The 16,586-nt window shown below is 45.7% G+C and overlaps 1 protein-coding gene across 6 annotated transcripts in view; it reads left to right on the forward strand.

The window, feature by feature from the left end:
* Positions 1-16,586, forward strand: part of LOC147685238 (cathelicidin-1-like) — a 252,791-nt gene that overhangs the window by 178,886 nt on the left and 57,319 nt on the right. The window lies entirely within an intron of this gene.

The following is a 16,586-nucleotide window of genomic DNA, read 5'->3' on the forward strand; positions in this document are numbered from 1 at the left end:
CCGGCATATCGCAAAAGTGGCCCGACGTTCTCTTCCACGAGGGTTCCCGTTCGGACGGCTGCAGTGGTCCGCTGCCTTGACTGTCGCCCTGTCTTGGACCCGAGGTGCAGACCTTAGTACGGCGAGACAAGACGAGTTTCTCCTTGGTGACGTCTTCAGTGCCTCAGTTAAGTATTAAGTGGTTGCTAGTTGTTTGGTTACTTCGTAAGGGTTTGCTCCTGTTTGGATAATCCTTTTAGTTCTTGGTTTGGTTTGGTTTCGTAAGATTATCACTGGTTGTTCTGGTTACGATAATCATTTGGTTTAGTTTGGGTATCGATACATTTGTTCGCTTTGGTAGGCCTAAGTTCTTGGTTCAAGTGCGCACCTTTTTTGTTTGTGTCTGTTCTGTGTTCCGGATTATAAAATGGTAAGTCGGAAAAATTGTATGTTGTCGTGTTTTGGTTGCAACAGTGATTCCCGGTTGGAGGACTCATGTCTGGTTCCTCCGATTGGAACTCCTCTTTATGATCTGTATTGTAAGTTCGGAGTGGGTCCTATATCTTATAATGAGGTGTGGATCCGATATACGAAGAAAGACGGTGTCCTTATTTGGCCACTACATGGTAGTTACGAACCTGAAATTCTCGATAATCTAGAAAAAAGATTGTTTAAGAAGAAAGCCCGGCCGGCAATGTTTGATTCTTTCCGTTATTGGCGAAAAGAATCCAAACAGAGAGAAACTAAAAAGCTGAAGAAAGAACAGAAAGAGCAAGAGTTGACTTTAGAACAGTCTGCCAAGCAGCTGCAACTCAACGAGTCTGAGAAAGCGATGGAGGTGGCCAATAGAGAGCGTAATCTAGCGATAGACAAGTGCTATCCTGCCTTGCCATCGAGTACAACTAAGATATTAGAGGACCCTGAAAAGGATCCTCTGTTGTCTTACTTGTTGAGGTCACCCCCACCATATGTACAAGGTGCTACAGCTCCACCTTTGCCTAAATGTTCAATTACCGGTTGCTGGACAGCCTGGTATTCCTGCTCCCCTGAATCAAGCTCCTGTCGTCCCTGTGGTTATCAATGTTCCTCCTCCGCCACCCCCTCTTCCAGGGTTGCCAGCTCCAGCTCCTCTGCCTATACCTTTACTGCTGAATCCTGTTGTTTCACAAGCTACCTTGACTGCTACCCCTACTGTTGCTGTTTCTTCTGTCCCGACTACTACTCTTCTTCAAACTTCTGCAAGCTATATGACTCCGCTTTCTGTTTGTCGGAGAATCACTGATTCTGTCGCTAATATTATATCTCCCTTTTATAAAACTTTGATTAAGAGTCCTGTCTCTGATTCTGTTCAGAGACGTAGTCAGCTTCCCAATAGTGAAGAACGTGGAATATTAGACTCCACTGCTCTTAGATGGATTTCAAAGATGGGAAGATATAGTGTGAGAGATGTATTAGATACATTTATGCAATGGAAGGAACCGACACAACGCTATGTGTTTGATGTCATGTGTTCCCTTTTACGTGAAGAATGGGAAGAGAGCGAATCTGAACAAGTACCGGATGAATTAATCCAAATTCAACAGAAATTTGCTGCAGGTATGATAGTTGGTCAAGAGATAAAGGAAGCAATGGAATTAATTTTAGATTTTAGATTCGATCCCTCCCTTCGTTCACCAAGAGAGTTAGAGAAACGTAGCACGAAACAAGGTCGCCAATATCCTATGAGGGAGGTTCCTCCAATATGGCGCGAAGCTGTGCAAGCTGATGCAGTGAATGGTATTGCAGCCGCTCCGGCCCAATTCCAGAGAGTGTGGATACACATTCCGTGGAAACGAGCTGAAGTGTTAGCAGTGAAAGAAGCATTGCCAGATCCACGTAAGAATCCAGCTGGATACTACAAAGAATTAGCGCAGACAGTTGAAGCTTGTGTAATGAACTTAGCAGACATTGACATGTTATTTGGCAATGTAGTTCCGCAACCAATTTGGGCTAAAATTCGTAAAGAAAATCATCCAGTTGCCCTAGGTGGTGATTGGGCAGCTATAATAGCGGCAGATGGTCACCAAATAGGTGGTTCTAAACCAGAACCTCTAATTGCTGATTTACCTGGTAGGATAATCGAATTAATGAAAACTTTGATGCCAGCATTGCGCGTTAACTGGGACAAGTTATCCGCATGCAGACAGAAAAAGGACGAAAGTGTCTCCGACTTTTTCACAAGGTTTGAAGAAACTTTCGTAGATCACAGTGGTCAGGATATGAGCACGGAAGGAGGACAGAGACTATTTGTTGATAAATTTGTGCACAATCTGTTACCAGAGCTAAGTAATAAATTAAAGGATTCTGAAAGTGCGTGGGCTGTCTCTACGACTGCGCAAATACTTGCAACTGCTCAGTACTATGAAAATAGGGATAAGGAAGAAAAAGAAAAGTCAGACAAGAAGACGAAAGATTTAAAAACTAAAGTCCTTTTGCAGCAGGCATATCCACCTCGCACGAATCAGAATAATCAGACTAACACACAGCAAGGGCCATATCAGAGGACAGATTATGGTTCTCAGAGACCGCAATATCAATGGAATCAGTGTGCTTACTGCAAGAAAGAAGGTCATTACAAGAATGAGTGTCCAGTATTAGCACAAAATAATGCTGCAGCAGCTCAGAGAGGTCGTGGTGGTTCTATGCAAAATTCTAGAGGTCGAGGACGAGGTGCTATGCCTCCACATGATCGCCCTTCTAATTATTTTGATCAGCGAAATGGACAGTCTGCCCAACAAAATAGATCTCAACAGTATCACGTTGAAGACTACTGTGAAGTTAGTGAGGAATTTCAGCAAAATGAGTACTAGGACAGCCATGGACAAAGAGAGGGAGTAGTATCAGTTCCAGTAGATCAGAGTGGGCCTTATGTCGCAGTAGCAACATCAGGTGTAGTCGAACCGTTTCTGTTGGATACTGGTGCAGCAAAAAGTTCTATCATACATGCGAAACTCCCTGGCGCACCTTTGTCTGGCTTAACAAATGTTTCTATAGGTTTTTCAGGCGCCCCTGTTTACAACCCTGTATCTGGTCCTTTGTCTATTTCTGTTGGACCCTGTCAATTGAAAGCACCCTTGATTTTGACGACTGGTTGTAATGAAAATCTGCTTGGTTTAGACTTGTTAAAACGCCTATATGCGACACTGTACTGTTCTCCGGCAGGAGTACAGCTTACATTAGGTAAGAGAATCATCTCCCCGATGTACTTGTCAATGGATGCGATCCCACTGGAGCTGCGTTCTCTCCCTGATTCTCTTTGGGCGACTGGTCCTAACGATGTAGGTCTTTTAGAAATTCAACCATATGTAGTCACTTTGAAAGCAAATGTCAAATTTCCACGAATCCCACAATACAAAATCTCTAGTGAAGGTGAACGTGCGCTTTTATTGATTGTGCAAGATTTGATAAAGAAAGACGTAGTAGAAGAAACTAGAGGAAATGTCTGCAACAGTCCTGTATTGCCAATTCTGAAACGCACTGATCCTTCAAAGCCTCCAGTCTATAGATTTGTAATCGATCTTAGAGAGGTTTACAAAATTGTGATTCCACAGTTTCCTGTGGTCCCAGACATCACTGCATTGTTAACGTTGATTCCTGCTACAGCCACATGGTTTTCAGTCATCGACTTGAAGAATGCCTTTTTCAGCATTCCGATAGCCGAGGAAAGCAGAGATATTTTCGGCTTCTCTTTAGGAGGCCGAAGCTTCAGGTTTAAACGCGCTCCACAAGGCTATTGTGAGAGCCCATCCATTTACAGCCAGGCACTAAAAAGTCAGTTAGATTCTTTTGTACTTCCTATTGGTTCTGCTTTAGTGCAATATGTCGATGATCTTCTAGTGGCTGCCGATGACAAGGAAACTTGCAAAGCAGCTACAATTTCCTTATTGCATCATTTGTCTAGTTTGAATCACAAGGTGTCACCTTCAAAAATGCAATACTGTTGTCAAGAAGTGACCTACCTAGGTCATCTCTTGCCAAAGGAGGGAAGAAAGTTGACCCCAGAGAGAATAAAAGCAATTACGCAGATGAATGTTCCTAGCACACAGAGAGAAGTGCGTGGCTTTTTAGGTATTACCTCATACTGTAGCCAATGGATCCCAAATTTTTCTCTTTTGGCAAAACCATTGGTGGCTTTGACTGGGAAAGGTGTTCCGAGTCCAGTGCCATGGTCTGCCGAATGTCAGGAGAGTTTTTCTGAGTTGCGAAATGCACTGTGTTCAGCTCCTGTGTTGGGTACACCCGACTACAGTAAACCATTTACGCTCTATGTTCACGAGAGAGAAGGTTGCGCGTTGAGTGTTCTGACGCAAAGATTTGGTGAGAAACAACGCCCTTGTGCGTATTTCTCATCAACATTAGATCCGGTAGCCAGAGCGTTGCCTAGTTGCTTGAGAGCTACAGCCGCAGCTTCAGCGTCCATTCGACAATCTGCTGGTTTGGTCATGAACAACATGCTAGTGGTCATGGTTCCTCATGCTGTGGATACACTCATGAACCGAACCAAGACGCAACACCTTACCAGTGCTAGATTATCAGGCTATGAGCTGACACTGTTAGCGAGTCATATTCAGATCAAAAGATGCAATGTATTGAATCCAGCAACATTGTTGCCGACTAATCAGGAGTCGAGTGATTCCGAACCACATGACTGTTGTTTCAGAACCGAGGAAGAGACAAAAGGACGAATTGATCTTAAAGACACTCCGTTACCAGATCCAGATGGCACGTTGTATGTTGACGGGTCTTGTTTTAAATTGGAGAATGGTGATGTGACAGCTGCATACGCAGTAACGACTTTGAGCACGATTGTGGAGACTGCAAGAGTGAGTCAGAATTCTGCCCAAGCTGCAGAATTAATCGTGTTAACGAGAGCGTGCGTTTTAGCTAAGGGAAAGAGAGTGAATGTTTTCACAGATAGTCAGTACGCATTCGGCGTTGCCCATAGTTTTGGACGATTGTGGAAGGAAAGGGGTTTCATTACGTCCCATGGGACTAAGATTCAACATGGTCAGCTAGTTAATGACTTGTTGGAATCTCTAACCTTGCCGACTGAAGTTGCGATTGTGAAGTGCAGTGCTCATCGAGCAATCACGGATGATGTTGGTCGTGGAAATGCTTTTGCTGATGAGACCGCTAAACAGACAGCTAGAAATACGATGAGTAGAATGTATGTTGCAACGTCTGCAAGATGGATTACTGAGTCTGGAATGTGTGAGGATACAGTGGAAAGTGTGAAAGCAATTCAAGAAGAAGCGACTGAGGAGGAAAAGCTTGCATGGAAAGAGAACACGGGTAAATTGGACTCGAATGGGTGTTGGATCGATTTGTCAGAACAGCAGCGTTGGATGTTGCCTGATGCGTATGTGCTTGCGGTAGTAACGATGGCGCATGGAGCAGCGCATATCAGTTCTAAAGGGATTTGTAAGATGTTGGCTCCAGTCTGGAAGAATGATGGGATTAGTAAGTGTGCAGAAAGAGTGGTGAGAAATTGCATGATATGTCTGATGCATAATCCTGGCAAGGGAATCCCCACACCCGCTGGTCACTTCGCTCCTCCTTCTTGCCCCTTCGAAGTGATCCAGTTAGATTTCATTCACATGGATCGTTGCAATAATCTAAAGTACGTCCTAGTGGTAGTCTGTGCTTTTTCAAGGTGGATCGAAGCATATCCACTAAAGGACAACACTGCCTTGTCCACTGCCAAAATCCTTCTCAAGGAATACTTCCCCAGGTTTGGTATGCCACGGATTGTATGGTCAGATAACGGAAGTGAATTCGTAGGGAAAGTTATGCAGAGTGTGTGTGCCGGTTTAGGGATAAAACAAAAATCTCACAGTGCGAATCATCCCCAGTCTGCTGGTCTAGTTGAGGGCTACAATGGCACCCTCAAACTGAAACTTGCCAAGATACAGGCCCCCACGGGTTTGTCCTGGCCAGATGCACTACCTTTGGCTCTGTTATCCACAAGAGCGACTGTACATTCTCGAGTAGGGCTTAGCCCTTACGAGATTGTATTCGGTCGACCTGCGAATGTTTGGGGGGTACTAAGCATAGGCGGAAAATCCGTTTCGCTCGCGGATTTTGCGGATTTTCGGTAAATTCGCAATCCGCGAGATTCACGAATCACCCGCAAAATCCGCAAATCCGCGAGCAGCGGATTTTATGGCTTGCTCGCACTGTTCGCGTGAGTTCGCGGCTTCCCAGTACAACTTCGCGCCCCGCGAATAAGCGCTAAATTGCAGAAATACGATCTTAGCAAAACTGAAACTACTTACCAGGTTTAAAAGTTCAGGCTCATCATTAGTAGCCATTTCCTGTAGTGCTTCCTGAGGGGCCCCTCCAGAGTTCAGTTGCCAGTTGCAACTATTATGTGACCCTGCTCTGAACCTCAGAATAGTTACACATATGCCACAAAGGTCCTGAATTACAGCTAAGGGAGACAAGCAGGAGCCAGGCTGGAAGTTCAAATCCATTAATCAGCCCCTAATTCATTAAGTGCAAAAGATCACTAATCAGGAAGCACTAAGGAAGCAGGTGCCAGCTAAAAAAATATTCTGTGACACATTAATCAGCCCCAAATTAATTCAGGTCACTTGAGGCAGGGAAGGTGTGCTTTGCTTTGCCACAATAATGTACACTGACTGGACAACCAGAGGGTGCTGTGATGAAACAGAGGGTGGCATGGGTGGGCCAGAGGGTGGCATGAGTAGTCAGAAAGTGGCAGTGGTGACAGAGAGTGGCAAACACAAAAAAAAAAAAAAATCCGCAAATTCGCGAGAATTTGCGGATTTTGCGGATTGCGAGTTCGCAAATCCGCAAAATTCGCAAACGCGAGATTCGCAAAATTCGCCCATGCTTAGGGGGTACCTAGACCGAGGGAATTTAAGCAGCTGGAATATCCAATGCTAATTGATTACCTTTTTGACTTGACTGCTAAATTGAGTCTCATTCACCAACAGGTTTTCGATGCTTTGCCAAAGCCACCGGAGAGTCCAGGTCATCAGCTGAAGCCCGGTGATCAAGTAGTCATCAGGAACTTTGGACTGACAAGAAATCTCCAACCCAAATTCGTCGGACCATTCCAGGTCTTGTTGGCGACGAGGACTGCTATACGTGTGGCTGGCAGAAAGAACTGGATCCATGCGACGCACGCAAAACGTGTACCCCTTCCGCTTCCTTATGACAACTGGGTGAAAAGAGGAATCGGTGTTTCTGAAACTGAACCAGTCCCCAAATACATTCCTTTCAGCGATGCAGAACTGATCACTGATTTACCGAACTCTGACTCCCCTTTTAAAACTGCACCTTTGAACACCGAACATTTATCCTCTGCATCAAAAGAACATTTGCCATCTGCGAACTTGAACATTGCAACCTCTGCTGAAAATAGACTGTTTCCGGATCAAACAGCTCCAGGAAAATTGAGATACAACTTACGGTCTCACACAAAGGACAAATAAAGCAGGAAACTGCCTATTTTACATATTTGAATTTTGATACATTGCCTCCAGCCAGGAAGTTTGCTAATATTTTGTATTTTTCCATGAATGGTATGTTGTTTTAATTGCCTTGCCGTCTGGGTAGCCGTAGGGTCGTGGCTGTGTGCCTAGTTGAATCTGCGGGGGTCAGACACAAGGTCGACCTTTCTGTTAGTTCTGGGAACTCCCAGGGCTGATAGAGGCATTTTCAACTACGTACACATCATCAGTGGTCGCGAGCGGTTGTAGAAGATGGAGCTTCCTGAGCTGCACCGAGAGAATGTAATTTATGCTCGCAGAAATAGACTTTACAAGATTCTTCATAACAAATGTTTTCTGATGCAATGTGCAATTACGTTTTTGATTGTTTTAATAACGTTGGTGGGTGGAATCGTCTTTGGTGTGCATTTAATCTTTACACCAATAACAACTACAGTACCTCCCCTTGATCTTGTTTCTTCTATTATAGCTTCTTTTCATTCTTTTCACTCGTTTCCCGAACACGAACAAGCTCGACGCTCAGAGTTCATTAATAACACTTTTGTACAGCTCTTGCATCAACACCAACTGGTAGTTAACACAACAGACTGCTGGGTATGTGGTCTGATACCACACACTATGGATAAAGGCATTCCCTATCTAGTCTTGCCTTTTAGCTATAATGGATCATTTCAGGCCTTCCAGACTATATTTGTCTATGCCCTTGAGACCTATCCTCCGCGTCCACCACGTTCCACTAAATATAACTCCGCTAATAAAGCTTTAGTCAAGGGAATCATTGACATGATTAAAGACATCAATAACACCCCATCTTACCCTAGAGATGAATTACGAGTATATCTGAGTTGGAATTCTACGGAGTATCGCATTAGTTTGGGTGAAAGCAAGCGTAAGAGCTCCACTCCAATCTGGGTCGTACCTCACCGAGGTCAAGTCTGTTTGCAAGGTAATGGGAGAAATCCAAGAGCTCAGCTAGGGAAGAGTGAGTGCGTTGAGACTTACGTGTATCCGTCTAACTCTTCCCCTGCCTTTCTTACTGCTAGGGGTACCTACTTCATTTGTCAGGATAGAGCATATACATGGCTGCCTGCTGACTTTTCAGGTTCCTGCTATATTGCTCGACTGTTACCTCCAACATACACTGCTTCTCCAGATTATCACAAGACCAGAGTAGCAAGAGGTGTTTTCAGCAAGGAAGATACCGCTGGTCAGGAAGCCGGAGACTTCTTCAAAGGTTTCCTTCCGTTCTGGGGGCCTGTGGCCAATAGTAGAAATCTACGTCAGCTAACACGGGTAGTTGAATCTACTATTACAGAAACTGCTGGTGCCCTTAGTAACTTAACAGCTGAGCTCCAGGCGGATCGTCTCATGACGTTGCAGAACCATATGGTTCTAGACGTAATACTTGCAGATCGAGGTGGGGTATGCAGAATGATCCAATCGAGCTGCTGTGTTTTCATACCCAATAATGCTCCGACTGTATACGAAGCGATCTCTAAGCTACACAAGATTTCCGACTCTATTCACGAAGACAAGGGAAACTGGTCCTTAATGGAGTGGCTTTGGACTCTACTATCAGCGTGGGGATGGAAGGTTCTGATGGTCGTTGGTATCATCCTAGTATTCCTGTTCTCGTGTTGCCTTATTATCCAATGTGGTCCCGCTTTGTGTAGTTTCTGTGCTGTAACCTGTCTTAGAAAACCGCCTGCGTTTGGAGACAAGGTACGAGAAAGGATGATGATGCAACAACATGTCACTGACCTGATGAGCATCAAGATAGACTTTGATATAGACTGAGTAATTGCCTATGTAAGGGCAAAAGGAGGGTCTGAGGTTCCGTGACGATTTGAACCCGTGTTTTCAACATTGTCGTAAACGCATAATTTTGGTATCAGTGAACCGCAAATGATCCATTTAGCATATCCTGGTGTTTTCGCTATGCTACGAGCAAGAGCACTCCTGTTATAAACATATTTCTGATTCACCCATGGCATCCATCTTAGAGTCTGGCAGCCATTTTGTATTCTTGCCCTCACATAGTCAATGGACACACAATGACCTCTGATTAATCCATTTCGTTTAAAGACACGTAAGCCTTAGCCGGCGATTCACCTTGCTAGTGACATGTGCACCTTAGGCCAGAAACGCTGTGGCCGCATGACTCGACAAAAGCTGCCTCCCCAGCCTGAGGCCAGTCCTGCTATACTGGTTCTCGTGTTCGTTGGCCTGATCATGATTAGGCGGCCGAAGCTGGTAGCCTTGCCCATTTACGACCCACAAACATCTCTTATCCTGCTTTTCTATCTCCTACACCTGGCTCTGCTCCTTTCCTTCTGGGCCTTTATTAGGGGGATGTAACGAAATTTACGATGAGGCGGTCCGGCTCTTGAATGAAAAGTTGACATGAGATTATGATGGAACAGTGGGAACCCCTCGTTCGTAATGTTTTGACATCAGATATTGTTGACGACTCTTGTGTAACACCAAATATTTATTATTTAGGACATGAAGTTTTAGAAATGTGAAGAATGTCGCCCCAAGCTAAAAATGTAGTATTTAAGGAGCAACCCACTTTGTACAAATTGAACAGGCTCCTAGATTCTGCCCGTGTGTAGTTTCTGTGACTTCTGTGTCCCTGCAGTAATAAACCTTTGGTCTTTGACGCCACCATCGAGAAGCCCGTGTTTCTGTTTATTTGTGCACCGAGACAGGTAGAACTCCGGGGTCTTCGGGTGTTGTCCCTGACACCTCTGGACGGAACCAAAAAGTCCAGAACTCCAAGAGTTTGGATGATGCCATGAGTGATGTCGCTAGTGATGTCATAGAACATGTCATGAGATACTATAATATGTAAGGTCATAAACAGTGCAAGTTATAGTCCAAAATGTTAATGGCGCCCATGACTTTTTCACCTAACTATAATGTTTCTTTACCCTTCCAATTTTTCCAGTAAGTTTTTAAGGTTTTGTTTTTTAACAAATGTTATTTTTATCATACTTTTACATTTTTTTTTGCTTTTTCTGTGAATTTTGGGGGTCTTTTACCATAAAGTGCAATTTCATTATCATGTGTTAATTCAATCCATGCATGCACTAGATTTGATTAGCTGCAGGCCTGGCTTACAGCCAGACCCTGCATCTTATTCTGCACAGGCAGCTCCCCAGAGCAAGCCAACGCCACACCGCACATGGCTTCTTCTCGAGCGCGGCATGGAGTTAGCTGCAGGGTGTGTGTTGCAGCCAAACTCTGCTTCTAACTCCCCACAGGAAGTCAAGACCATGCTGTGCACAGCATTTAGACATGCACAGCAGGGTGTTGGTCACAATGCTTGGCCTGCCACCAGGTCTCGTGGACAAAACCACAGCAACTTGCCAACTCCACATCATGCACAGCATTTGGTGTGAGCAATGTAGGCTGGTCCTCGGGCCCGGTGGACCCCATACCCTGGGTTCAAATCATATATGATAATGTGAGGGGGGGTGCAGCCCCATATCCAACCCTTAATTGGCCCCAGGAACCCCAGCCCCTGGAGACAAATGCAATTAAACCAGGGCGGAGGGCAAGCAGCCATCCTCGCAATCCGTAATATCCCCGATGGCCCCTGCCCCGAGGCCAATTATAATAAATAATGGGAGGGGCCACATGGCCCACCCCCACCGAACCTTATTAGACCCTAAAAACACCATCCCATGGGGGCCATTTGTTTTTTCTTTTAAGGGGTGGGGGAGCCACGCAGGCCTCGGGAACCCGACCCACTAGGTCTGTGTTCTTTTAATGTGGAGGAGGGGCATGTAACCCCGTTTTCTAAGCCTGTTGACCCTATCTCCCAGGTCCATATTTATATTGAAAAGGAAGGGGCATACCCCTCCGTTCCCTGAACCTCATTAGGTCCTGGGGACCCCATCCCCCAGGTTCATATGTGTATACAAAGTTTATTGTGGCCACCTCACTTTAAGCCTATTAAGCCCATGGGGACCCCATCCCCCTGGACCTGACTTTATATTTTGAGGGTGCCTCAGGAAACACCTAGGCACCCACCAAGGACATGATGAAGGCTGCGTAAGGAACCCCAGTACCCCCGCAGACGCAACTGGCTCCCCACATGGTGCATGAGCCAGCATGACTCCAACCCGGAGGGAACAGCAATTTATGCTGCTCCATATATGTGAGAACGAATTGTTATTCTGTTATTCTCACATTAGTGAGGGCAGGTAAACACATTACAAGTCTGTTCCCAGCTGGCAGGGGCATTTTTAAAGCTCCCTCCCACCGGGAGTAGATTTTGTGTGTGCACCTGTTTCGTGATAGAATTTGAAATGTTCCCGCCAGGTGGGGACAAACGCAAGTTTCCTTGCCTGTGACGGTAAGGGCAGCAAAACCACTGTGTCCCAGTGGATGGGTTCCTTGGGGCCAATAAATGCTCAGGGATGGGGGCCATGCAGCATCCCCTCCCTTTTTTTTTAAAAGTCACAGACCTGGGGGATTAAGTCTCCAGGGCGTTTTGAAGGCTAGGGGAGGTGAGCGACATGGCCCCCCTCCCCTTAAAAAATACTTTGGGCCTCAGAGCACGGGCCTACATGCCAAATACGGCTTGGAATAGTAAAACAGGGGAGGGGCTGTGTGTTCCCCTCCCTGAGCCTTATTGGGCTCCAGGGTCCCATCCCCCCCAGGCCAAACCAATAAAAGAGGGAAGGGGGCCATGAGACCCTCCTCCCCAAGCCTTTATATGCCACGGGGACCCCATCCTCCAGGACAAAAGCCAATTAAAAAGGGAAGATTGCTTCCAGTCTAATATGCTCCTAGGGGCCCCATCTCCCTGAGATTGTCTCTTTAACAGGTGGGTGTCTACTTAGGTCACCTACCATGTACATTTTGTGGGCTGTGGAAGGAGCCCCAGGGCCTCTGGGGCCCCAGCCAGCTTCCTGCATGGTGTCCCTGCCGGCATTACTCCCACTATTTATGCTGCTCCATATGGTTGGGAGCAATCTGTTCTGCTTCCCTGCCCACATCAGCGTATAACCGTACATGTAGATGCGTATGCTATTGTGCCTACATGCGCTTGGTGCCTACATGCGCTTGTATCACTTCAATTCTTGGATGCCCTGGTGTACATCACATATTATGCCCATTGATGTCCACCCTATGCCAAGCTTTGTCATCATTATACAATGGCCATCACTATAAAGTGTGAGCACCATCATACAATAGGTATCCAACTTATGCCAAGCAGTACCACAATTATTGCATGGCCAGCATTACTGCAGGGGGTCGCCACCCATCACACCAGGGTTGCCCAAACATTTTTTTCTTGCATTTTTATACCCAAAGGTAACAGAGCGCTTTACATGATCACTAGCTACATTACCGATGGCCACATTCATTTTAAAAAAAAATGTAGGCACAGGGAGTAATAAGCGATTTGCCCAGAATCACAGGGTGCTTGAACCTCCCACCAGACTCGAACCTGGTTACCCAGCTTCAGAGTCAAAGGTTCCACCCGTTAAGCCACATCCTCTCAATGCTAAGAAAGATCAGCAATATAGCAGAGCTATCTTTATGTCAGGTCTGGGCATCATCACATCATAGATGCCCTCAATATACAACATATCCCTACCAATTTGCAACAACCAGCATTGGTCCACGTGGATACCATTAGCACATGCTTTTTCAAGCATGCTCTTATGCGTAAGCAAACACAGGCATTCTTGCACAAACACACAGACTAAACAAAATGTTAAACTTTTTTTAACTCCCCTTGTTATGGCAGCTGTATGGATCCACCTAAACCAGACTTCTTCAAAGAGTAGACCATTAGCTACTCAAGGCTCTCCAACTACCTGTAAGTAGCTTCCTGTACAGCCAAGCCTACTAAATTAAAATAGTATACTTGGTTGAATTAATCTATGTATACCAAAGTTGAAAAATGTGGATTCAAGACGATAATGTGTCTTTTATCAGAGCTCAAGAGTGGATGCTTGGAGAAAAATGATTGAATTTCAAAATATATTTAAAACTGATGCTATGAGTGCTTTAAGTAAGTAGCACCGGGGATTTATTACTAATATTATTACCTTAGTGCAAGGGGCATTGCAGCTATGCCTGTTATGTATTACCCATATGGAAGAATTCCAAAGGGATTTATTTTATTTATAACAACATTTGTAAAGCGCGAACGAAGGCCCTTGGGCATCTCGGCGCTGAGTTACTGCAGTGTTTAACCAACAAGGCAGGCTGAGGTTCATTGATTAAAAAGCCAGGTTTTAAGTTGTTTGCGGAAGGACCAGAGGGAGGTGCTGGATTTGATTGAGTGAGGCAGTGTGTTCCACAGTTTCGGTGCGGCTACGAGAAATCTTTTGTCACCCCAGTTGACAGATTTGGTTCGGGGGACCATCAGTTCAAAGGAGCTGGAGGAGCGCAGTGTTCTAGAAGGGCAGCAAGGGATTAGGTTCTGGGTGAAGAACACGGGTCCAGCATTATGTAGAGCCTTGTATACCAGGCACAGAGACTTGAACTTGATCCTCGACTTCACTGGTAGCCAGTGAAGCTGTCTTATGGTAGGTGACACCGGTTGGTATTTGGGAATTCGCCCTAGGAGCCTGGCGGCTGCGTTATGAATAGCCTGCATTTTTGATAGCACTCTCTCCTGGGCACCTAGAAACAAAGCGTTACAATAGTCTAGGGTAGACAAGACCAGGGAGCTCACCAGTGTTTTGCCGGCATTTTCAGGTAGGAAGGGCAGAATTTTCTTAATTAGCCTTAGTTTGTGAAAGGCTGAGTAGGAAATCTGGTTTGCGTGTAGTAAGAAGTTCAGACGGTTGTCGAACATGACTCCCAGGTTCCTCACCTTGTTGACCGGGTCTGGGGGCTGGCCCATGGATGAAGGCCACCAAAGGGGGGACCACTCCGGGGATAGGTTGCCAAAAATTACAACTTCCGATTTGTCGGTGTTTAATTTCAGGCAATTGTGAGCCATCCAGCTCCCAGTTGCCAGCATGCCCTGATTGAACTTGTTGGCTATTTGAAGCCCGTCATTCTTAACGGCGAGGACCAATTGAGTGTCATCTGCGTAGGAGGTGAGGCTCATCCCATTGGCCCTGATGACTTTGGCGAGGTCCGACACATAAATGTTGAATAGTGTCGGACTTAGGGATGAGCCTTGGGGAACTCCACATGGCAGTGACAGGGAGGAGGATTCAAAAGGTCCGACAGTGACGACCTGGGTCCTGTTTGCCAGGAAGGAGGCAAGGAGATTTTTAGCATTACCTCGGATGCCTATGCTCTCGACACGGTCGACCAAGGTGGCATGGTCGACCGTGTCGAAGGCTGCCGATAGGTCCAGCAGGATCAGAACAGCTGTACCTCCCGCATCCCGAATGGATCTGATATCATCCGTCGCTTTGACCAAGGCGGTCTCAGTTCCATGATATTGGCGGAAGCCAAACTGAGATTCATCCAGACATTTGTTTTCCTCAATAAAGGAAGAGAGTTGGGAGTTCATGATTTTCTCCACTATTTTCGCTAGTAGTGGGAGACTGGCAATAGGGCGGTAACTTTTGGGTTCTTCCTTGTCTAGGGCGGGTTTTTTGAGGAGCGGTTTTATAAGGGTTTTCTTTAGTGTGTTTGGGTAAGTACCTGTGCAGAACATGGAATTGCAAATATCGGTTATTGCCGGGAGAACAGTAATGTAAAAGCCCCTTTTACATTACTGCTGGCAATCCTGCCTGATGAACTGAGATAACCACTACCGCGAATCTCTCCTGTGGTGGCACTAATGAAACCTTGTTTAATATGAGCATGATGACAACACTCATGTCCAATGAAAATCATCCCAAGCTTCTAATATAAGTAGCTCGTCGTTTTACAGTAAAGGTTGGAGACCTCTGCGCTAAAGACAACACTGCATTTCTCTCTGTTGATTTGGCTGTTACTGTCTGGCCTTCTTGCAGGAGGCTCAGAGTCAAGGGCGTTGTCAGTGGTAAAAGGAAGTCTACAGGGCGGTCACACAGCTGATCCAGCAGAAGGATGGGTGGGCAGCATGGTTCAAGAGAAAGCATCATTGACAGTGAGTTTGCACTGCAGGATAGAGCTTCATCCAATCATTAGGTAGCTGCTTGTTGTGCAAGGAGGGTTAAGGCCTAGCAGATCTTCAAAGTTGTCAATGGAGCATGGGTTGGCTTGCATCAGGCCCCAAGGCACAGACCTCCAAGCCAGCCCTGACAAGCTGTGCTTTGTGTGCAAAAGGGTTGGAGTGTGCCCGGTTGACACTCCCCATGGAACAAGCCAGCCTATCGGAGTTGGGCAATCAATACCAGTTTATTGGGTATGGGTGGAGCCCGGGAAAGAGTGCAGCACAGCTGCCGTAGCGCACCAGAAATTAACTGTTACTCTGTGCAAAGTCAGTGTAAAAAAAGTATTTGGTATATATATGTTTGTTGGCAGTCCTGACAGGGACCCGTGGTCACCCATTCAGATAACTAATGTTACCCAAGGGATCCCTGAAATGCAGGCTGTTCGTACTTTAAACATAAATGAAGCACTGTATGAATTGAGTCCCAGGCCCCAAAATAAGTGCCTTTATCACCTCCTTCAACGAATGGCTCAAATAAAGCACAGCCTGTAAAAGCCAGAGGACAACAATTCATTCATCTAGACCTGCCTGGTTCCACTTTCTTTGTGTACATGATCACGGGAGAAGATTCAGGGCAATGGCGTGAACAATAACCTCCCGACTCCTTTATATTAATGCAGTATGGAGACCTTTACGGGTCAAATTAGAATATTTTAAGGCGGTGCTAATGATTGTCAATTTTCCTTGGTCTGCAAATGCATCTTATGGGTAGGATCAGTCTCTTTTGAGCAGATGCTGAGAACCCATGTGTTAATTTGTATTAAGAAGCCTTTACCAGTGCTTCATTTGAGCCAGTGGTTTCCGTTGCTCAGCACCTGCATTTAATTGTCATCACCCCACTTAGGACTCTGCCATATGGTGGCGCTGCTCATCTACTTTAGAGATAAGCAGAATAACGGTTGTTTATGAAAACAATATAAATTAAAAATTACTAATACCTGCCTCCCAGCCATTCTTTTAGC

This window comes from Lissotriton vulgaris, chromosome 10 (genome assembly GCF_964263255.1).
Source record: "Lissotriton vulgaris chromosome 10, aLisVul1.2, whole genome shotgun sequence".
Classification (NCBI taxonomy): Eukaryota; Metazoa; Chordata; class Amphibia; order Caudata; family Salamandridae; genus Lissotriton; species Lissotriton vulgaris.